Below are 21345 nucleotides of genomic sequence, written 5' to 3'. Positions count from 1 at the left end.
ACACACACACACACACACACACACACACACAAGTGAGCCAGAATATGGATACTGGTAATATTCATCATTGCTTTTGAAGGGACAATTACTGGGCCTGGACTCTTGGTCCCAAGGACTATCCCCTTCCCAAGTCCTCCAGTGGAAACTGCGGAAGTAAGCAGCCCTGGCCAGCCCTCAGGCAATATTGCAGCGCCCCCCAGTTGCTGGAGGTTTAAGAAAATCTCTGCTGCGTTCACTTCTAAGTCTTCGTGCTGTTGTATCAATTAACGTAATGGGTTTCCGCGCGACTTAACTGGGGAAGAGACCAATAAACTAACCCCCAGGTTTTCAACTTAGGTAAGTATCTAAATATTTTTCCTTGCTAGAGAGATCCCGGGCTCTAATTGTTTAGGATTTAAAACACCCAAGCCCACTCGGGTTGTCTTCCCACCTGCCCCGCGTTAAATTCTTGTGGTTTCAGACACAGGCTGACCCGGTGCATCCCGCGGGGAGGGAATGGGGGTCTGTTACAATTTGGTCTGAGAATTGTGTGAGTAGCCCTAGGACCGTCAATTAACGCCACATTTCCCTAGTGTGACTCGCAGGCTGGCAGAGGCTACGACGAACCATGCGCAGCTGGGCCTCAGGAGAGAGCCTGCAGCCCCGGACGGCTGTGGGCGCTGAGGGGGCTCTTGCACGCCCCAGCTCTGCGGGCGACTAGCGCTTGAGTGAAAGACCCTGGGGCTAGCGGGCAAGGAGCAGGATCCCGCGGAGGGGTCGGAACCCGCCGGGGACGGCGAAGGCGGGGCTCGCGCAGCCGCACTGAGCGCGCTGAATCCGGGCTCCACCTCCTGGCTCCCTAGTAAGCATGGCGGCGGCGGCGTTTGCGGTCCCTCGGGTGAAACAGAAAGCGGGAGCTTCGCGGAGAGGGAGCGAAGAGCAGGGCTGAGGCGGCGCCGTCACAGCCGGGAAACCACCCCAACAGTCAGTGCGTCGGCGGCCGCGGCGGCTCGGAGAGCCGGCTCTGTCTTTAAGGTAGAGTGAGAACGATCAGTATCCTGAAGAGGCGCCACAGTAGCCTTCCTCTGCCCCGAAGCAGCGCGACTCCGAGGTGAGAGCGCGGGCGTTCCCTCAGGGAAAGGTAGGGGAGACACTACCATCACCGCCACGTCCCTTCCCGCCCTTCAGGCGTCTCGGAAACCGTTAGGCTGGGGCTGAGGAGCCGGTGCACCGAGCGGCACTCGGGCCCGTCGAGGGCCTGGACCACCCCGTCCTGTGGACGCTCTTTGGGCCGAAGGAGCGGGGCCGGGGCACCTGTGGGTGGGAGTCTCATCTCCAAGTTATCGCGGGGGGAGGTGGCGCGGGGCCCAAAGTCCCCCATGGCCTGCAGCCCGTGGCCAGCGGCGCCACTCCGGCTGGCGTGGGGGTCGAAAGTGTAACACCTCCGCAGAGGGTCGCGCAGAGAACTCCCGGCGGCCGCAGACCTGAAACGCTTCTGAAGAGTTTCCCCCGCTCATCTTAGGGTTAAAACCTCGAAAACCCGCCCTTCTGTATTTGAGCTTGTTTGGTTGGTGGCATTACCTGGCTGTCTCTCTACCCCGCGGACTTAACCACCTGTTCAGTCAGGAGGGTGTCTGGAGACTGCAGTCCTCGCCGTCTTTCAACAGCTTGAATCGTTGAACTTTTTGACAGGGCTGTGGAGGGACGTCAAACGTTAGGTAAAGGAAAATGAACAAATAATTTAGTCATAAAATAGCGGGCACAGCGGTGGCTGTTTTAATTAATGTAGTCTTTAATCGTTCTTTCATTAAACTGTTAGCGTTAAAAGCCTTGGGATGGTTTTGTGGGGGGAGGGGTGTATAATGGTTTCTGGGTTGCTAAGAATTGTGAATTAAGAAATTTTCTTCAGTGAAATCCTGTGAAAACCTGTGTCTGAGCTTCTATTAACTAAGAGAAACAGGCTGACAAGGTTATTTTCTTTTTTTTACAGTATAATCCTCATGTATGTATTCACTGTGGACTTTAAAACTGAGCAACATAATTGTTTTGCTTCTTAACTGTGGCCTTTGGTTTTAGTTCTTGAAACCAGAGTTGGTGTGTGTTTTTCTGTATTATAAGGATGAAATAGCAAAAGTTGAGCTGTTACTATAATATTTTATCTCCACACTGTTACCAGCACCAGTGCTAAACATATGCCACTCAGGAGTTGCAGCCATATGTTAGGCAGAAACTAAATGAGTTTTGTGGCTATGGGGTATTTAGATGAATATTTAGTTTTTTGTATTTGCTTAATCTGTAATTCTTGCCATCGTGTAAGTTTTATTTAAATCACCTAAAATATTGAAGAGAAATGAGTCCCCCTGCCTTTTGATGTTTTCTTGGTTGAATTGATTTTTCTCATGTAATGATATAAAGTAGCCTCTGAGACACACGGTGGACTTCACAGAAAACAGTGATAAAAAGTATTTTTAACTTATCTTTTATAACATGGAATCTAAAATTTTGCTTTCAACTTTTTAGCCCACTGATAATCTTGTCTTCATGAATAATACCAGTTAGTAGTGGGAAGAAGGGATGATAACTTGACAGGAAAAAAAAATCTTGTTAAAATTTTTAATAAATAATTTTATATTTAAACACTTAAGCACTGTCAGTAAATTTTACTATAATTTCCTTCTTTCCCTGCATAGATTTATTTGAGTTTTCTTGTGCAGGTTAACTGAAATTTTTTTTTATCCCAGGTTGGCTGCCTTTAGCCACCTGTATTCTTCTGGATTAACTCACTCTTTTCCCCTTTTGTCTGAATTATTGAATGTTGAGGAAAAATAAACTTTTGGTTAATACTACTTCGATCAAACATAATTATGAGGGTAATTTGCTTGTTCAAATTAATGATATGGCTTCAAAAAAACTGATTCTATGATTGTCTTTCCGTATCATCTGTGTCATCACTTCCCCTCTTCATAAGAGTAATTGAGAGTTGATTTCTTTTACCATTCATTCAATAATTGTTTTGTTAATTTCTACAGTATGATATTAAGCATATCTTATTACTAATTTTAAAACTTCCCCCTGTTTTCTGACTAGCTAGGTATAGGTTAGGTAAAGAGACTATAAAATCCAGAAAAAAGAGAAGGGATGCATGATTAATATTCTTATTGTCTCTTGTGGCTTTACTTAAGAACATTTAATTTATAATTTGTCTATTTTTAGTTTAGTCTCATGGGTATTACAGGTTGGGGCAAAAGTAGGTTTACAGTTCATATGGGAAATAAAATAATAAATAATAATACAAGAATAAACTTTTTCTCATACTCTGAACTGTAAACCTCTTTTTGCTCCAAACTGTATTTATGCTTTAAATTTTTTTTTTGTTTATACATCCAAGGCTTGTGCACCTTATATTTTGCTTATATTTTTAAATTACAGTTTGATGTAATGTTTTGGGTGTTTTTTTTTTTTTAATGAAATGAGTCTAGATGATGGTATCTTTGAGAGTGATGTAGTAATATACACTTGAGTTCCAATTTTAGGTAATCAAAACATAAGTTTTGTTTTTTTATCCTAGCATTGTCTAGCAGACTTCAAATAAATTCACAATGTTATAAATCCAAAGATTTAGAATACTGTGCATGTGTATGCCATGGAATCTTTTAGTGCTTCAGTTTATGACATTGCAAAAATGAAAGACAGAACAAAGAAAAGAAAAAAGAGGAGAGAAAAGAAGGAAAAATGGCCGCTATGGATATTGGTGTCAAGAGCTGCTTGTTAAAAAGAAATGAATAGCCAATAGTGTTGAAAGGCAAATTTGAGGGTTGTTTTTTTTTTTAAGAAAATTTGCTTTTATAATTTTCTTAATATTTTGGTCTTATTTTATTTCAGAATTTTATTTAGTGGTCTCTTTTTATCTCTTGATCTTTATCTCTCTGTTCACCCCCTACTATAGTTTTGCTTTTTTTCCCCCACATACACTTTCTAAGTTCTCAGTGTGTCCTGTGGTCTTCATCAAGTATTTTTGTGTGAGTGTCATCCTTTGGTATTTCCCATCACTTACTACCCTTTACCAGCCCTCAGACTGTTTTTCTCCCAGATAGAAAGGTGTACTTGGGAGATGGCATGTTCTTAGAAGATGGTGAGCTATTATTAAAGTGGGGATACAGATGAAAGCAATGTGATGTGTTTCCTTCCTTCAAGTAATTTACAAACTAGTTGGAGATACTAGACTAACACACAGGAAATCATTAGCAAAAACTAAGATGGTATTATTAAGTTGTGTGGTAAGGACTATAATTTAAAGGAAAGTGAGGCCACTAAAGAGCTAGAAAGATACTGAATGGTATTTGGATTGAAGTCAGACTTGAAGCTTAGGAAAGATTTAGATAGCAAAAGGAATGATATTCTTAAAAAGACTGACAGACGTAGCTGGTACTAGTAGCAAGTAGACCATTTTGAGAGCATCCAAGAACAAGCATTAAGAGGAAGAAAAAAGGGTAGAGATTTTGGCTAAGCTATGGTCAAGAGAGGAATAGGCAGGGCTGGACAAGATACTTTGTATCATTATGAACCCATCACTGAAAGAACTATATATCTACTTTGACATATTCATAGCTTAAGTTTTATGTATAAGGGGTGGCTTATATGTTTTGTATGTGTTTGTTTATTATAGCTTAGATTGGGGATTGGCAGGCTTTTTCTGTAGAGTGTGAGTGAGATAGTAAATACTTTAGGCCCAGCTGGCCACTTAGAGTCTCTGTTGAATATTCTTTTTTGTATTTTTACAGCCTTTCAAAAATATAAAAAACATTTTTAGTTCAAGTCAAACAGAAACAAGCCAGCTTTTGGCAGGATTTGGCCAGTGGGCCTAGTTTACTGACTCTTGGTTAATAGTTAATTGGCTAGGTAATTGTCCATACAGCATATAAGGTGAGGTGCCTTATATCTTTTGTCTTCATGGTTGTTTAGTGTGTTTCATTATGAATATCATTTAGATTTTTTCCTATGTAATAATAAGAATGAAGAAAATATGCAGAAATAACTACTATTGTAACTGTTATTTTGTGGCCATACTTTTGAGCAATAGCCCAGAATAGGTTGCAGAACTAGGAAGTGAAAGAAGAAAAGCTTTTGAGCCAGACTTTAGAGCAGTGAAAACCACTATACCCAGGCTTGACTTAGAATTTGTATATGGTTAAGTACATCAACTGTCTATTCTGGTTTTACATATTTTAAACTACAATTGGCATTTTAGTAACTTTGGGTAGGGTGCTGGTGGCCTGTAAGTGACGAAAGGAGAGCAGACAGTAGGAAACCTTGTTTTTACAAGTAGTGTAAGATAAGTTAGTGAAGAGACAAAAAAATTGGACATCTGTCAGTAACTCCAAGAAGACCACTGTTTGTAGAGCAGTCTAATAGTTGATATTTACATTGATAAGCTTGAGTCATCAAAAAAGGTTATATTGTGTGCAGATTAAGGTGGAGAAGAAAGACTAGAACTTTCTTTTAGAATATCTTCATTAAGATTGTTTAAACAATATAGTGACTTAAATGGTATCAGTTATTTTGAAAATTCATTTACATGAAATCTCTTTGAAGTTTCTAAATTTATGGATGAGTATTTCTAAGGCATTCTGTTTTCTTCTGCACATTGTATTTCTTGTTATCGTTGCCAGGTGAAATGGTGCCTTGAGTTATGATGTATAAATCAATTGGCTAGAGCATTTTTTTTTTCCATTCAGAATGCATTAGTAAGGGATGGAGGCATAGGTAGAAACACTTTGCTTTCTCACAGAATCAAAAGAAGGATAACATCCAGTTGAAAAACAATAAACAACCAGAAGTGTCAGAAAATCAAACTGCATGGAACTCCAACAACCAAGCAGTTAAAGAAACATTCACCCAGACTGGTAGGAGGGGCAACTGAGCAGAGAGGACACGTGGCAAGGTGGCAGACTGTGCAAGTGAGGCCTGGCTGGAAGAATGGGAAAATAAAGACTCAAAGCTAGCTGTAAAATACTGTGGAGGTTGCCATGGTGGGAGAAACTACCAGTCTCACAGGAGGTTTGTTGGAAAGTGGGGCTAGGGTGGAACAAGCTGGCAGCATTGTTCCCTCTCTGACCCCTCCCCCACAGAGAGCAGCACCACAAGGCAGCAAAGACGGTTGCCCCACCCTGCGAATACCTAAGGCCCTGCTCCCTTACAACATAACAGGTCTGCCAAGACAAAAAAATGTGGCCCAGATGAAAGAACAGATCAAAGTTCCAGAAAAAGAGCTAAGCAATAATGAGATAGACAACCTATAGGATGCAGAGTTCAAAACACTGGTTATCAGGATGCTCACAGAATTGATTGAGCTCAGTCACAAAATGAAGGAAGAAATGAAGGCTACCCCAAGTGAAATAAAGCAAAATATACAGTGAAGGGAAAGAAACGTGGACTTAAATCAATGACATGGAACAAAAGGAAGAAATAAACATCCTACTGGAACAGAATGAAGAAACAAGAATTCAAAAAAAGGGGGAGAGGCTTAAGAACCTCTGGCATAACTTTAAACGTTTCAATATCTGAATCATAGGCATGCTAGAAGGAGAAGAGGAAGGGCAAAAAATTGAAAACTGATATGAACAAATAATGAAGGAGAACTTTCCTAATCTGGCAAAGGAAATAGATTTCCAGGAAGTCCAGGAAGCCCAGAGTCCCAAAGAAATTGGTCCCAAGGAGGAACACACCAAGGCACATCATAATTACATTACCCAAGAATAAAGATAAAGAGAAGAGAATCTTAAAAGTAGCAAGAGGAAAGGAAAGAGTTACCTATTAAGGAGTTCCCGTAAGACCATCAGCTGATTTCTCAAAAGAAACCTTGCAGGCAAGAAGGGGCTGTAAAGAAGAATTCAGTCAAGAAAGGCAAGGACCTATATCCAAGATTACTCTATCCAGCAAAGCTATCATTTAGAATGGAAAGGCAGATAAAGTGCTTCCCAGATAATGTCCAAGTTAAAGGAGTTCATCATTACCAATCCCTTATTATATGAAATATTAAAGGACTTATCTAAGAAATTGAAGATAAAAAACTATGAACAGTAAAATGAGAATAAACTCAGAACTATCAACAACTGAACCTAAAAAACAAAAACAAACTAAGCAAACAACTAGAACAGGAACAGAGCCAGAGAAATGGAGATCACATGGAGGGTTTTCAGTGGGGAGAGGGAGGGGAAGAATGGGTAGGGGGAAGGTACAGGGAATAAGAAGCACAAATGGTAGTTATAAAATAGATAGGGAGAGGTTAAGAGGCTGGAGGGCTGCGGGGTGCAGGGCAGAGCGGGGATAAAGGGGAGAAAAAATTGGGAAAACTATAATAGCATAATCAATAAAATATACTTACAAAAGCATTTATACTTACAAAAATAAAATGAGAATGATAAAAAAAAGTAAAAGATATGTTTCTCTAGTGCTCGCTTTGGCAGCACATATACTAAGATATGTTCCTCTAAAACAAAAAGGAAGGCATTAGTAAATACATTCTGTATATCAGAGATAGTATTGCATGCTGGAAAAATGAAGATGTATAGGATGGAGAGCTGCTTGGATAAAATTAGTGTTTCTTTTTTTCATTTTAAAAGGATTAAAGCCAAACAAAACCCCAAACTTAAGTTAACTTTGTATTTTTTTTTATACCAGCATTTTCTATACTTTGTAAATGTATATACTTTAAGTTTTAAGGTAGTATAAACCTTTTGAACTAAATTTCAGCCTTCATAAATTGCAACCTAATAAAAATTTGTTTTTTTAAATTTTGCTATAAGGAGAAATTAGCAATTCACTTTCCCATTACCCTTTAACTTTATAAATGCAAATCACACCACAATTTCTGCTGCATCTCTCTTTGTCCTGTGACTATATCTATTTCCTACCACTGTCCAACTTTGTAGCATATGTTTTACATTAGAGAGATATAGGTTTGTATGCTGACTTCTTCCCTTACTGACCTTACACAAGTGAGTATGTTACTTTACCTCTGAGTCTTAGTTTCTCGCTTTGGAGAAGGGTAATAATAGAATCTATCTCTTAGAATTGGCTATTATAAAGATTAAAAGAGAGAGTCCTCTTAATATGGCAAGTAAAATGCTACCATAGAGTGTTTATATCTAGAACTTTGTCAGACATGTCTAATCATTGTCACCTAGGTATCCTGTTTTTGTTTTCACCAGTTAGTTATCCATTTATCATATGTTAAAAACCTTAAATGTCCTAGATATTTAGAATATGCATGTCTGAAAAATGGAGGTCATACTCCCTTTCCTCTAGTAAATCACACACTAGGGTAAGACATAAAGACATGTAAACAAGTGCATATTTTTAAATAATTGAAAATAAATGAAATATCTCTTCTCTGGCCTCTTTTCATTTGTGTGAATCCATTCTGTCATTTAATACTAAATTGCCCTGTTGCCGTAATAACACAACGTCATACTATAGCATTTATATTTCTTTACTTTTCTTTCAGCTGTTAAAACTATGAACGCCTTGAGTTTGAACAGTTCTGCTGGGTTGGCAATATTTTTCCTATAAGGAAACAGGTAATAAATATTTTAGGCTTTGTGGCCACGTGGACTCTTGCAACTACTTAACTGTGCTGTAGGAGCGTAAAAATGACCATAGATAAATTCTAAACATTGGGGGTGACTGTGTTCCAGTAAAACTTTTTTTTTATAAAAATAGGCAGAAAGCCAGATTTGGCCTTACTTTGCCAACTTCGGCAATTCTGCCTACCCTGTGCCTGGTAAATACAAGGCACTTGGTAAACAGTAAGAATATATGTTAAATCGTGTTCTGGGTGCTGCTCTAAACAACTTACATGTATCAGTTTACTTAATCCTTAAGACAAAGCTCTGAGGTAGACACCGTTGTCACCATTTTAAAAATGAGGATACTAGAGCATGAGAAGTTACATAACATGCATGAGGTCGTGCAACTAGTTAGTGAAAGATTTGGGATTTGAACTCCAGCATTCCGTCTCCAGAGCTTGGGCTTTTAATCATTAAGTTACACCAGTTCTGATGTTGAATCTTAGGAGTATAATATTGATTCAGTATTATCATGATAACAGAAATCATGTTAATGTAATTTACATGATAACAAATCGTGTTAATGTAATTTACTATATTCATAGGTTAGAGGGAAATCTACATGACACTTTTCTCAAATGGATTATATATAAGTAAAAAACAAAATGGCAAAACATTTAGAAGGGAATCTAAAAATAATTGGGAGGCCAGGGTAAAGAAAGACTTTTCAGGTGAGACATCAAACTTAGATGACATTTAAAAAGGGCAAGCAATAGATTGTGATAAACTTTATGACATGTAATATACAAAGCTAATATTCAAAGTATACAAGATATGCCTACAACTCAGTATGAAAAAGACAACCTGGTCGAAAATGAGAAAGAATGTAAGTAGAAAATTTGTAGAAGTACAAATCTAGCCTATATAGTTTTGAAGAGATACTTGACCACACTAGTAATCTGAGAAATTCTGATTAAAACATCATTGTGATAGGATTTTTAAAAATCTCTGTAGTAATAAAATTGGCAAAATCTGGAAAATTTTGATATTAGTGTCAAACTGTTAAGTAGACACTCAAACTACTGAAATGAGTATAAATTGATTTTTTTTTTAGGAGAAGATTTTGGTAGTATCTATCACTTTTATTTTTTAATTACTATTTTTTCAATCCTCACCAGAGGATATGTTTTTATTGATTGTAGAGAGAGAAACATTGATGGGTTGTCTTCCATACACACCCTTACTGGGGATGGAACCCACAACTTGGGTATGTGCCCTGAACAGAAATCAAGCCTGCAACCTTTTAGTGTACAAGATGATGCTCCAACCAGCTGAGCCATCTGGCCAGGGCAGTGTCTATCAATTTTAAAAGTGCCTACTTCTGAACTAGAAGTTTCACTTCTATTTATCTATAATACAGAAATACTCATAGGTCCATAGAGAATGTTACATGATTATTTTCTGCAAAGGGAGAAACCTTTGAAGAAAAATGGAAGCATAAAATAGTGAAATCATGACATGTCCTTAGAGTAAAATATTAGGCAGCTATGAAAAAAGAATGAAATAGATACAGATGTCGTTCTTTAAGAAAATCTTAAAGATATCTTACATGCAAAAGCAAGACACTGACTAGTACATGTAATTTCATTTATGTAAAACTACTGCCATAAAACCTCATACACAAGTAAGTGCAGAGAAGAAATCTGAAAGAGTACATTCCACAGTGGGGAGCTGTAGAAATAGGAGTTGCATTTAGGGGCATGAGGAAGATTTAAAAATAATGTCTGTATTATTTTTATATAATGTATGTATGTATGTATGTTTTCCAGTACTAAAATAACAAAACATAAGAGGGTTGGGATTTGGCGATTATAATTGTCCTTGTGAGAACCATAACTGCTAGTTGGACAGCCTTGATTTATGTCTGTTTTCCCTGTGTAATTTTTAATAGCACTTCCTTTCACTCTCAAAAGCTTACCAATTGGTGTCTGAAGTCATTGGTACTTTTAAAAACAGCATCTTCAGTATAGTATTGGATCTGAAACTATGTTACAGTGGATTAAAGTGAGAATTATAGATGAGTGATTCTCAACCTTTGTAACCATACATGCCAATCAAGACAATTTTAGTGTGACTTTATTTTCTGAATCTCTAATATAAAAGTGGTTTTTCTTAATTATAAAACAATCTCGAGTACCTGGATATTTTGATCCCCCTTTTTAATATTAGAACCTAATAATTTAAGAAAGTTGGTAAATATCAGCTTAAGATGAAGACAGAGTAAAGAGAAAGAATGTTCTTTAAAAATAAGATGAAGGAAGCCTTGGCCTGGTGGCTCAGTTGTTTGGAGCATCGTCCAAGCACCAAAAGGTTTAGGGTTCAGTTCCTGGTTTTAGCACATACCTAGGTTGTGGGTTCGAACTCCTCAGGGCTCGTGTTGGAGGCAACCAGTCAATGTTTCTTCCTTCCTTTCTCTTTAAAAGCAATGAAAAAATAATAAGATGAGGGAATATGAGCATGTTTAGGCAATAATTTTTAACTCAGGAATAGTCATAGATTTATAAACAAAGAATTTGGTTATTTCAGAAGTGATTAAAATACTGGGTTCTACAAACTTTTTTTCATGGAAAATACAGAAATGTTTCTTGGTTTTCTTGTGATAAAATTATCTATTTGGAGGTAATTAATGAAGGAAACATGTTAAATATGAAGTTATAATAAACTACTAGCTTTTAAAAAGAGGGATTCAAATCATTCTGTTGTGAGCCTAGGTGCTAAGGTGATGAATTAAATAATCCTAAGGGTTAAGAACACTTAAACAGTTATGACTGTGTGTGATACATTGGAGAAGCTAGAGGAAAAATTGAACATGTTAAATAAGGGTATCTTCTAGATTAAAATTACAGTGTCAAAGATAAGACACAATGTATGACATGCTGAAGAAAAATTAGTGGACATGAAGACATAGCAATAGAAACTACCTAAAATGAAAAACAGAGAAAAGAGAATTGTTTAAAAGATGAAGAGAAGAAAATACATGAAGAAATAATCCCAGATATTTTTAAAATTTGATTAAAAAAACTATAAACCAAGAAACAAACACAATAAGCATAAGATGAATGAAAATGGCAGTGAGGAACATCATAAGAAAATTGTTTAAAACAAGTGATAAAGAAAAAACTTAAAAGCAGCCAAAGAAAAACAGAACAAAGATAAGGGTAATAGCAGATTTCTCATCAGAAGCAATGTAAGCTAGAAGATAATGGAGCAGTATCTTTAGAACACTGAAAGAAAGAATTGTCAGACTTCCGGTCAGGATGGTAGAGTAGGTAAATGTGCTTGCCTCCTACAACCACATCAGAATTACAACTAAATTATAGAACGACCACCCTTGAGAACTCCCTGAAGACTAGCTGAACAGAATTCTTATATCTAAGGATATAAAGAAGAAACCACTTTGAGACTGGTAGGAGGGTTGGAGATACAAAGTGGGCTGGTTCCTCTCCTGCATGTGGTGGTTAAGAATCGGGAGGGATATCTTATTGCGGAGATCCCCATGAGGAGCAAGGGGTCTGAGCCCCACACCAGGCATTCCCAGCCTGGACCAGCAGTGCTGGGAACAGGAGTCCCCACAACCTGTAACTGTGAAAGTCAGGGGAATTCTGTCTGGGTAAGATGGAGGACTGCTGGAGTTCCAGGTGTTCATCTTAAAGGGCCCACACATGGACTTATTTGCTGAAATACACACTCTGACCTCCAGTGCTGGGTGGAAGCCAGATACATAGAGAGGAACTGACTGTCTGATTTCAGGGCAAGGGCTGGAGGGGCAGTACTCTTTGCCATTTTATTCTTTTGTGGAGCCCTCCCCGCAGAGAGCTGGCAGTGGGCCACCAAATGCATTTGCTGAGCCCTGCTCCTACCCAGCGTTCAGGCACAGGCAGGTGCCAAATACAGTCTTCGTCAAACTTTCTCTACCTCGATGATTCCCTGAGAATCTGCCTTACCCAACTTGCACAACTGCTGGAACCTCTTTCAGTGGCTGTTACAAGCGGCTGTCCTTGACCCGTGCTAATAGATTTATTAAAATCTCTGAAAGGTCCACAAACTCCAAACAAGCAGCACTTTCCTCAGTGTGCCCTGCTCCCTTTGTTAAGTGGCCCCCAGCCTAACACTAGTGGAAGTTAACTTTGGTTTGCAGCATAGCCTCTCTGAGGTACCTCCAAGCCCAACATAGGCAGCTACCTAATGCAGATCACTTTGTAGCTCCTACTAGCTGGTGCCAGCTAGAACCAGGCAGCGGCTGACCTGGGCCTGTGCTGGAGTCCTTCCCAAAAGTCATCAAAATCAGCATACCTGGTGACTGGCTTCTGATCACACCAGACCACTAGCCAGTTAACTCCACAACAACACATATGAAGGATGGTCTCAGGAGGCCCCAAAGCCCTGCTACAATGAATCCCATTCTGTTGGGCCAGCATATACACAACAGCTTATCTGCTGTAGTCATGGCCAGTCCTTACCGTCAGTCAGCCTGAGAAAAGCAATCAAGGCTCAACTATAACACGAGAACATACAGAATGCACACAAATGACACCCTGAAGCACCAGCTCGGTTGATCAGCAATACTGTGCCACTGGGCCCCACAGGATACCTAGTACATAAACCCATCCTGCCAAGACTGGGAGATGTATCTGCCTAATACGTAGAAACAAACAAAGGAAGGCAGACAAAGTGAGACACAAATGTCCCAAATGAAAGAACAGTACTCCAGAAAAAAAATGGAGACCAGCAATCTAACCTATACGTAGTTCAAAACACTGATTAGAAGAATGCTCAATGAACTTAGGGGAGGAATAGATGAACTCAGTGATAATTTCAACAAAGAGATAAGAAGTATAAAAGAAAAAAAGACATAGAACCATAAAAAAGAACCAATCAGAAATGAGGAATACAATAACTAAGATGAAAAATACATTACATGGGTAAACAGAAGAGTATATAAAGCAGAGTGTCAAATCAGTGATTTGAGACAAAGGTAGCAGAAAATAATTAGAACAGCAAAATGAAGAAAAAAAAGGTTATGTAAGTGACCTCTGGGACAATTTCAAGCATGAAAACATTCACATCATAGGGGTACCAGAAGGAGAAGAGAGAGGGCAAGGAATTGAAAACCTATTTGAAGAAATAATGATGGAAAACTTCCCTAACCTGCTGAAGGAAATAGACACACAAGTCGCGGAAGTGGAGAGAGTCTCAAACGAGATGACCCTGAAGGGGCCCTCATTAAGACATGTCATTATTAAAATGCCAAAGGTTAAACACAAAGAGAAAATATTAAAAGGAGCAAGAAAAAGGTAGGTAGTTACTTACAAGGAGCTCCCATAAGACTGTCAGCTGATTTCTTAACAGAAACTCCAAGCCAGAAGGGATTGTCATATTTTCAAAAGTGATGAAAATTAAAGACCTTCAACCCAGATTACACTGCAAGGCTATCATTTAGAATCAAAGGAGTGATAAAAGAGTCTTCTACACAAGAAAAAGCTAAAAGAGTTAATTACCACTAAACTAGTATTTTAAGAAATGTTAAAGGGATTTCTTTAAGAAGAAAAAGACAAAAATCTGAATAATAAAATAGCAATAATTACATACCTATCAATAATCACTTTAAGTGTAAATGAATTAAATTCTTCAATGAAAAGACAGGGTGTCTAAATGGTTAAGAAAACAGGACCTATAAATAGAATCCTGCTTTAAATCAAAATACATGCACAAAGTAAAGGGGTAGAAAAATATTTAATGCAAATGGAATAGGAAAAAAGCTTTTAAAACAAAGGCTATAACAAGCAACAAAGAAGGACATTAGATAATGATAAACGGATCAGTCCAGCAAAAGGACATAACTCTTGTAAACATCAAAGCACCACATGCAGGAACACCTAAATATATAAAGCAAATATTGAGGGACATAAAGGGAGAGATTGACAGTAATATAGTCACAGTACAGGACGTTAACAGCCCATTGACACCTATGAACAGATCATTCAGAAAGAAAATGAACAAAGAAACAGTGACCTTAAATGATATATTAGAACAGACTGACTTAATTGATATTTTCAGAATGTTTCATCCCAAAGCAGCAGAGTATACATTCTTTTCAAGCGCACATGGAATATTTTCCAGGATCACGTTTGGCCACAAAACAAGTCTCAATAAATTTAAGAAGATTGAAATTATACCAAGCTTCTTCGATCACAGTGGTATGACACTGGAAATCAATTACAAGAAGAAAACTGGAAAACACACAGACACATGGAGCTAAATAACATGTATTAAACAATGAATGGATTAACAAGATCAAGAAAGAAATCAAAAGATACCTTGAGACAGATGACAATGAAAACACAACTCAAAATCTGTGGGACACAGTGAAAGCAGTTGTAGGGGAAATTCATAGAAATGCAGTCCCAGTTTAAGAAACAGGAAAAACCTTAAATAAACAATATAATAATCTAAAGTAACTAGAAAAAGAACAAACAAAGCCCGGAGTGAGTAGAAGGAAGGAAATAATAAAGACTATTTCATAGTGTGAACTACAGTCTCAAAAACAAAACAAAAGATAAATGAAAGCAAGAGCTGGTTCTTTGATAAGGTAAACGAAATTGGTAAGCCTGGAACCAGATTCAACAAGAAAAATAGAGAGAGGACCCAATTAAACTGACACCACAGATCTAGAAAGGATTATAAGAAAATACTACAACTATATGCCAGTAAATTAGACAAGCTGGAAGAATTGGATAAATTTTTAGAAACATAACAGTCAATCTTCCCAGAGTGAATCAAGAAGAAACAGAGCATGAACAGTCTGATAATTACTAACAAATTGTATCACTAATTTGAAAAGATATATGCATCTCTATGTTCATTGCTGCATTATTTACTATAGCCAAGCTCTGGAAGCAACTAAGTGCCCATCAATGGACGATTGGATAGAGAAGAATTGGTACATATATACAATGGAATATTACTCAGCCATAAAAAAAAAAAGAATGAAATCTTGCCCAGGCTGCTCTGGCTCAGTTGGAATGTCGTCCCATAACCAAAAGGTTGTGGGTTTGATTCCTAGTCAGCACACATACCTAGGCAGTTATGGGCTCCATCCCTGGTCCTGGCACATATGGGAGGCAACTGATTGATGCTTCTCTCTTGCATCGATGTTTCTCTCTCTCCCTCTTCTATCTCTCAAAGCATGGAAAAATGTTCTCAGGTAAGGATAAAAAAATTTTTTAAAAAGAATGAAATCTTAACTATTTGTGACAACATGGTTGGACCTTGAGGGTATTATGCTAAGTGAATTAGACAGATAAAGACTTAAACCATATGATTTCACTTAAATGAGGAATCTAAAAAACAAAATAAATGAACAAGCAAAACAGAAACAAACTTACAGATAGAACAAACTGATGGTTACCAGGTGGGAGGGTGATTGTGGGGTGGGTATAAAAGATGAAGAAATTAAGAAGTACAAATGGGCAGATACAAAATTGTCACTGAGATATCAAGTAAAACCTAGTGAATACAGTCAGTAATATTGTATTAACTATATACGGTGTCAGATGGTACTAGACTTACTGAGAGGATTACTTGGTAAGTTATATAAATGTCTAACCACTATGCTGAACAACTGAACTAATACAGTATTCAATGTCAACTGTAATTTAAATATTTGAAAAAAAATTTTAAATGTCAGCCTAGGATTCTTTACTCAGCAAAATTATGTTTCAAGAACAAAGGTAAAATAAAGACTTTCAAATACACAAAACTGAAGGGATTCATTACCTTTAGTCCTTTACTAACATGGGGTTCTTAAGTAGAAAGGAAATTAAACTATATAAATACCTGGACTTAGAGAAAAGAATGTGGAGCACTGGAAATGATAACTGCATGGGTAAATATATAAGATTCTTTAAAAATTTAGATACTTTCATAAGACAAGTGACTAATGTAAAAATGATAATGATTATAGAGTTTATAACATTTAAAATATATAATAATAGCACAAAGAAGGGTAGAAATTGCAGGTATATTATTATAAGATTCTGATATTTACACCTGGAATAGTGTAAGTTAAACTTATGCTACCTCTATGGTGATACATTAGATTTTGAAAAGTCAGACTGTAGAAGCTTAACATGTATATTATTAACCCTAAAGCAGCCACCAAAGGAACACACCAAAGAATTATACTCTGTAAGCCAAGAAGGGAGGTATTATAAAACGATATAATAGAAGTCATCCAAAACAAAACAGATGAAGAGGGAAAGGGGAATTAAAAACATATGGGACAGAAAGAAAACAAGTAGCAGGATGGTAGATTTAAACCCAACCATATCAATAATCACATTACATACAAATGGTCTAAACACTAATAAAAGTCAGAGATCATTGGATTAAGCTTTTAAAAAATCAAAACCCAAGTACATCGTATCTACAAGAACCCCACTTTAAATGTAAGTAAGAGGTTTGAAAATATTTGCTAACACTATGCAGAAGAAAGCTGGAGTGACTATATTAGATCAGAAGCTAGATTTCACAGTGAAGACTATTATCAAGGGTGAAGAGGGTCATTTCATAATAATAATTGATTAATTCATCAAGAGGACATAATGCTAAATTTTTATGCATCCAATAAAAGCACTTCAAATTACATAATAGAATAGCAAAGAGAAATAATATGCAATTGTAAAAAGATTTTATTATTTTTTGACAGGGGAGGGGAGGGAGAAAGAGAGGGAGAGAAATATCAATGTGTCATTGCCTCTCATGCACTCCCTACTGGGGACCTGGCTGGCAACCCAGGCATGTGCCCTGACTGGGTATCTAACCGGCAACCCTTTGGTTCTCAGGCTGGCACTCAGTCCACTGAGCCACACCACTGGGGCATAATATGCATCTTTAACAGATTCCAATGTCCCTCTCTTAATAATTGATAGAACAAGCAGAATGTAAAACCTGGAAGTATAAAATTTCATGGAGAAAACATAAGAACATTTTTGTGACTGTATATTAGGCAGAGATCTCTTAGATAAAACACCAAAACCACCCTAAAATAACAGAAGTTATTGAGAAGTTGGATTTCATCATAAATAAAGCTTCTGCTCTCTGAAAAGACATTGGTAAGATAATTCACAGACAGGCCATTGATTGGGAAAAAAGTCTTTGTAAACCACTTAACTTGATAAAGGACTGGTATCCAGAATATATAAAGCATTATCAAAATTGAATAATAAGAAAACAAACAAAAACCCCAATAACAAAATGGACCAAAGTTCATTTTGGACCAAAGTATTGAACAGATAACCTAACCAAAAAGCTGTAGGTGGCAAATAAGCACATGAAGAAAAACACGTTTAATGTCATTAGTTACTGGAAATGAAAAGGCTAGGATTACAGATAGTAGGAAAATGTTGGGGGTGATGGATAGGTGTATATTCTTCGTTGTAGTAATGGTTTTTGGGTATATTCATATATCAAAATTTATCAAGTCATATGCTTTAAACGTGTTACTTGATATATGTCAATTTACCTCAATAAAGGAATTTTAAAAATCCTAGAGTACCGTAGTTACCATTTTGTATTTGATTATTACATGTTTCTTTAATACATTTAACTCATTACTCTGCCATTTCCCAAGAACATTTAAAAGTTTCTATACATTTTTTTAAACTATAGGAAATATGCCCTGGCTGGTGTGGCTCAATGGATTGAGCACTGGGCTGCAAACCGGAAGGTCTTTGGTTCGATTCCCTGTTCAGGGCACATGCCTGGGTTGTGAGGCAGGTTCCCATTTGGGGGCAAACAAGAAACAGCCAATCAGTGTTTCCCTTTCTTTCTCCCTCCCTTCTCTTCTATCTGAAAATAAAATCTTTTAAAAATAAATAAAACTATAGGAAACAATTTCAGTCTGAGAGGAAAATTAATTTGGTTCATAGTATATTGATTCAGCTAAAATATCCAAGGGCAGTTTTAAAGACTCATTAAACTTGATTACTTTGCAAACTTTCTTCTCCTTAAGGAGACTGTTTTTATCTGTTTCTAGTTGAAAAACAGAAGTGTATTCATTCACATTTGGGATGAGACCTTCAACAATGAAGTATATTATACGTTGTTATCAACCTGACATTTTCATTGTCACTTAATACTTATATACAAATTAGTTTAGTCTTAGATCTGTGTGTCCATGGGACTACCAGCATCAGTTTCAACTGGGAACTTACTAGAAATATGAATTATTGGGCCTTACCCCACACCTGTTGAATCAGAAACTCAGTGTGGAAGCCAACAGTCTGTGTTTTAATAAGCCCTACAGTGATTGTGATAACATGCCAGAGTTTGAAAACAAAGATCTTAGAGAAACAGTGAGTCTTTAGATGCTTAGATATTGGTAGTGGTAAACTTTGTTGCAAGAAATCTCACATGATGACATACTTAAGATTTGTGCATTTCTCCCTGGCTGGTGTGACTCAGTGGCTGAGTGCCGGCCTGTGAATCAAAGGGTCCCCAGGTTGGGTTTGGTCTAGGGCACGTGCTTGGGTTGCCAGCCAGGTCCCCAGTAGGGGGCACACAAAAGGCAACCACACATGGATTTTTTTCTACCTCTCTTTCTTCCTCCCTTCCCCTATCTCTAAAAATAAATAAATAAAATATTTTTAAAAAGATTTATGCATTTCATCATATGTTAGTTTTGCCTTCAAAAAAGAACCAAACATATTGAATAGTAGTTAATGAAGCCTGGCCTGTTTAGGGGTGAAGTAAACTGATATTCACAACTTTGAAATGCTTTTTTTTTTTTCCAAAAAAGATGAATAGAGGAATGCATGTGATAAAGAGAAATGCTGATTTTGGAATCTAGATTACACATATATGATAACTTTTGAATTATTTCAGCTTTCCTTTAGGTTGAAGACATTTCATGATGAAGTGTAAAATCCTCACATGGCTCCTTTTTATATTTTTCTACAAGAAAATGAATTGTGCCCAGATGTGCTTTTAGACAAATAATGGTTTGTGGTAGATATGGAAGACTAATTAATACATTGACACTGCATTTATATTTATGTCTAGTAATTGGTTATTTTCTAGTCAAATTAAAGTCAGATACTAAAATTTGAGCTCACTAATGTTCTTCTTAAAATATTTTTAAAAATTATACTTGATATAAAATATGTTTCAGGTGTATGACTCTGTGATTAGACATTTATATAACTCATGAAGTGATCATCTCAATAAGTCTAGTACCCATTTACACCATATATAGTTATTACAATATTTTGATTGTATTTCCAAGGCTCTACTTTACATCCCCATTACTATTCTGTAATTACCAATTTGTACATCTAAGTCCCTTCCCCCTTTTCACTTGTCCTCCCTTACCCCCTCCCATCTGGCAACTGTCAAAATATTCTCTGTATCTATGGGACTGTTTCTGCTTGTTCATTGATTTTGTTTTTTAGATTCCACATATACGTGATATCATCTGGCATTTGTCTTTGTCTGACTTCACTCAGCACAATACCCTCTAGGTCCATTTATGATGTTGCACATAGCAAGATTTTTTTTTTAATGGTAGAATCATACCCCATTGTATATATGCACCACTTCTTCTTTATTTATTGAGGGACACTTAGGTTGCTTCCCTATCTCAGCTATTGTGAATATGTTGCAGTAAACATATGAATGAATGTATGTGTCTTTGATTTAGTGTTTTTGGATAAATGCCCAGAAGTGGGTTAATGGATATTTCTTTATTGTTGTAGCCTTCGCTTTAAAGTCTTTTTTTCTCTGGTACAGGTATTACTACCCAGCTCCCCTTTTCATTTTCATTTTTATGAAATATCTTTTTCCATCCCTTTCAGTCTGTGTGTGTCTTTCAATCTGAAGTAATTCTGTTTTGGCAGCATATTAAGGGTCTTGTTTTATTATTTATTCAGACATCCTATATCTTTTGACTGGAGCATTTAAATTTTACTTTTAAAGTAATTGTTAATAGATATGTATTGCTGTTTTATTATTCATATTTTTATCTTTTTTCTTAAAAAGACCCTTTGACATTTCATGTAATACTGTTTTGGTGGTGATGAACTCCTTTAGCTTTTTCTTATCTGGGAAGGTCTTTTTTTTCCTTCTAAATGATAGCTTTGCTGGGTGGAGTAATCTTAGTTGTAGGCTCTTACTTTTCGTCTCTTGAATATTTCGTGCCACTCCCCTCTGGCCTGCAAGTTTCTGTTGAAAAATGAGCTGACAGTCTTACGTGAACTTCCTTGTAGGTAACTATCCAACGTTCTTTTGCAGCTTTTAAGATTCTTTCTTTGTGGTTAACTTTTGGCATTTTAATTATGATATGTATTAGTGGGGACCTCTTTGGGTTCATCTTATTTGGAAGACTCTGCAGTTCCTGGACTTGTATGTCTACTTCACTAGGTTAGGGAAGTTTTCCATCATTATTTCTTCAAATAGGTTTTCAAGTCCTTGCTCTCCCTCTTCTTCTAGTGTCCCTATCATGCAAATGTTGGTGTGTTTGTTGTTGTTCCAGGGCCTCTTAAACTGTCCTCATATTCTAAAATTCTTTTTTCTTTTTGCTGTTCTGATTGGGTATTTTCTGCCACCTTGTCTTCCAAGGTACTGATTCAGTCCTCTGCTTCATCTAATCTACTGGTTATTCCCTCTACTATATTGTTCATTTCAGTTACTGTATTCATTTCTGACTGATTCTTTTTAACTTTTCTGTCTTTATTTTTAGGTG

At 37.1% G+C, this 21345-nt stretch overlaps 1 protein-coding gene across 9 annotated transcripts in view; it reads left to right on the top strand.

Moving 5' to 3' along the window:
• The first annotated feature begins 827 nt into the window (after positions 1 to 827).
• Positions 828 to 21345, top strand: part of FNDC3A (fibronectin type III domain containing 3A) — a 220035-nt gene continuing 199517 nt past the window's right edge. For 2 of the 9 annotated variants that reach the window (XM_053916461.1, XM_045202576.2), the window contains exon 1: positions 834 to 1090. The gene's annotated coding sequence lies outside the window, so the exon portion shown is untranslated. Of the gene's footprint in view, positions 1121 to 1446; positions 1698 to 8485; positions 8559 to 21345 lie in introns of those variants that run through there. The other 7 variants (XM_045202567.2, XM_045202552.2, XM_024569667.4 and 4 more) reach the window with 7 other exon arrangements.

Source organism: Desmodus rotundus, chromosome 13, assembly GCF_022682495.2.
Source record: "Desmodus rotundus isolate HL8 chromosome 13, HLdesRot8A.1, whole genome shotgun sequence".
NCBI lineage: Eukaryota > Metazoa > Chordata > Mammalia > Chiroptera > Phyllostomidae > Desmodus > Desmodus rotundus.
Note: the sequence above shows the minus strand (reverse complement) of the source record. Positions and strands in the feature narration are given on the sequence as shown.